The sequence below is a fragment of the Aplysia californica genome, unplaced genomic scaffold (genome assembly GCF_000002075.1).
Source record: "Aplysia californica isolate F4 #8 unplaced genomic scaffold, AplCal3.0 scaffold01108, whole genome shotgun sequence".
In the NCBI taxonomy this organism is placed as follows: Eukaryota; Metazoa; Mollusca; class Gastropoda; order Aplysiida; family Aplysiidae; genus Aplysia; species Aplysia californica.
The window spans coordinates 86,626-89,680 of NW_004798378.1; positions in this window are offsets into that span (position 1 = coordinate 86,626).

Below are 3,055 nucleotides of genomic sequence, written 5' to 3' on the forward strand. Positions count from 1 at the left end.
GTCCCACACAAACGATTGTCCCACACAAACGATTGTCCCACACAAACGATTGTCCCACACAAACGATTGTCCCACACAAACTGTCCCCACTGCACTGAAGACTGCCATGTTGGAGCACGCCCGCCATGTTGGTCTCTACTCAGATTAGTCTTAGCAAATGTGATGCAGCGTGGAGGAATCAGGCTCTCGTCAATGTTGAGGCATGCAGAGTTATTCATATTATCCTAAAGCTTGTTCTCTTGTCTTTATTTGGATGAATGAAATATCCATTTGTCTTGAATACAAGTCGAGATATTTGCAAATAAAGGAGGTGGGGGTCACCTGTTTTCAGAGGTAAAAGTAGTGACAAAATGGCGGCCAAAGATTAGTTATTTCCTTATATTAAGAGTCCGCGTGGTAACTGAAAATTTACATTTTTGTGAATTTAATCAACGTTTTCAGAAAAGCACACACAGAAATGAGTTCTTTAATGGGCATGAAAGGTGTGGAACCCCAAAAAAAAAATTTGATAAAAATTCACAAACCTGAGGAAAAGTCTCTTCACTTTGATTATTTTGACGAGAGCCTGATTCCACCATGCTGCCTCACATATTTGTTCACGTCACTTGCGACATAAATTGGTCATATAAGTACCGGCATTAGAGGTGTTTCAAGAGAGTAACAACCCCCCCGGGCAGTGCCACTGACTGAAGTGTCTTTAGGCCATTCCCAAAGGGGGGACATTAACATGTTCTTATGCACAGTAGAATTGTAAATGGGCTGATTCATCGATGTCACGCTCATAACTCTGCCTGATCTACAACAGGGAACTGCTGCTTTTTCTTTCCTCATCCTTACTATCGTTATTTTCCTCTACTTCTTTTGCATGTTTGTCACTTTCTTGTGACCCGATATTTCTGGGGTGCCTTGATAGTGGAAGCAGACTTTGTGCTGTTGAGGCTAGAGAGGTGAGCAGAGTAAGTCTGATTCCCTGTAAGGACTTCCCTGTTGACATCCACCCCTAGTTGCTCATATGACCTTATGCAGTTGCGAGCGCCGTAAAACCTCTACTAAAACTATAAAAAGAGAGTAACATACAAAGAAAAGAAGGAGGAGAAACGAAAACGATAAATGTTGGATAGAAAAGGAGAATCAAACCACAGCAGAGCACCCCCCAACCACCTGCGGTTTTTACCAAAGATCGTAGATAACAAGATGGTTCACTCAGCCAAAAAGTGTTTGCGGAAGTCCGCGTATTGGTTCAGATGGCGCTGCTGTCTTTGTATTAAAGCCCTCTTTTGTTTCTCCAAAAGAAAAATAGGAACAGCACAGATTGATAGTACCACTTTTATTGTTTTTCGCACAAGTAGGGTAGCTCTGATCGCAAAGTCCGCACTTTTTCGAAGAGGTCGCCACCGAAACTGGCTCAAAGATAGGAGTGAACTATCTTGTTGTACACGATCTTTGTTTCTACTCACCACTTTGATGTGTTTGGTGGGCACGAGAAGAGATCCGACTCCCATCCTACAGAACTTCCCTCGGAAGGCCACGGGGTTATCCCGGAGCTCGCTGTCTGCCTCGTCCATCTGCTCCAGCCTCTGGAAGGAATACATGAGCGTGTCTACGATGTTGGAGAAGTGGTGCTTCTTTTGACCGCTTCCCGCGGATGTCGCGGGTAAACGTCTGCCGGATACAGAATCTGTCGAGACGTCGTCAGTTGGACTTCCGGTATTGCGGTCAACGGTTTCTTGTGGATCCCCGGACGTCTGTTGGACTTTGGCAGAAACCTGTCCGCTGTGGTTGCCGTGTCGCTGTGTCGGTTTGTCCAGTGACGTAGTGGGCACCCCCTGGTGTCTGTCGTCATGTTGGTAAGCTACGACCTTCTCACACTCGATGTAGTCGCCGCGGAAGATGGGGTTGAGGCGCAAGATTCCAGGCACGGGTTTTCCCCACGAGTCAAACACTGGAGAGAGATCAGATTTAGTTGTTGGTAAAACGTGCCAGGACGCGTACAATTATAATGTTTAAGATAAGATAAGATAAGATAAGATAAGATAAGACACGATAAGATACGATAAGATAAGATACGATAAGATAAGATAAGATAAGATAAAATAAAATAAGATAAGATAAGATAAGATAAGATAAGATAAGATAAGATAAGACAAGATAAGACAAGATACGACAAGATAAGACAAGATAAGACAAGATAAGACCAGATAAGATAAGATAAGATAAGACAAGACAAGACAAGACAAGACAAGACAAGACAAGACAAGACAAGACAAGACAAGACAAGATAAGATAAGACAATACTTTATTATTCCAGAGGAGCATTTTTCTTGTTTGTGCTGGACCGTAAAAACACATTCAGTTATACATACACATTTAAATCACAATTATATTTCTCTCATTACATTTCAATATAAAAAGAGAAGCAAAGCTGACAAAATGTACATATCACATCAGATGCATCATTCAACCACATGTAGGAATTAATTACAAGACCTTTAGAGTTATATATAGATACATACTCGAAACAGCAATACACATTGATGCTTATTCTGACAAAAGCCTTATGCTAGATGGTAAAAAAATTGTTTTCTATCTATTTTTCTATGTTTTTAGAGGTTCATATCTGCCGCTGCGTGATCTGACAATTTGCGCGGAAAGAGGGTGGGATGGGTCGTTTATAATGCTTTGTATATGTTTTATACTTGTGGTGTTATATATTTCATCACTTTTGTAAAATCATACCCTGAGATCTTGCTGGCGTTTTTTAGATATAACATCTTAAAAAACACCGGACCCAACACAAACAAGACCCAACACAAACAAGACCCAACACAAACAAGACCCAGCCGCACTAGCTTTGTAGTTTTGCGAATTGCTTTGTGTATATTATTTTATTATGTATGTGTATGTGTTCATTTCGTAACGATGTGTAAGCGTGCGCGTGTGATAAGCAATTAGATGTGTGTGTGTGTGTGTGTGTGTGTGTGTGTGTGTGTGTGTGTGTGTGTGTGTGTGTGTGTGTGTGTGTGTGTGTGTGTGTGTGTGTGTGAATATTGTTCGT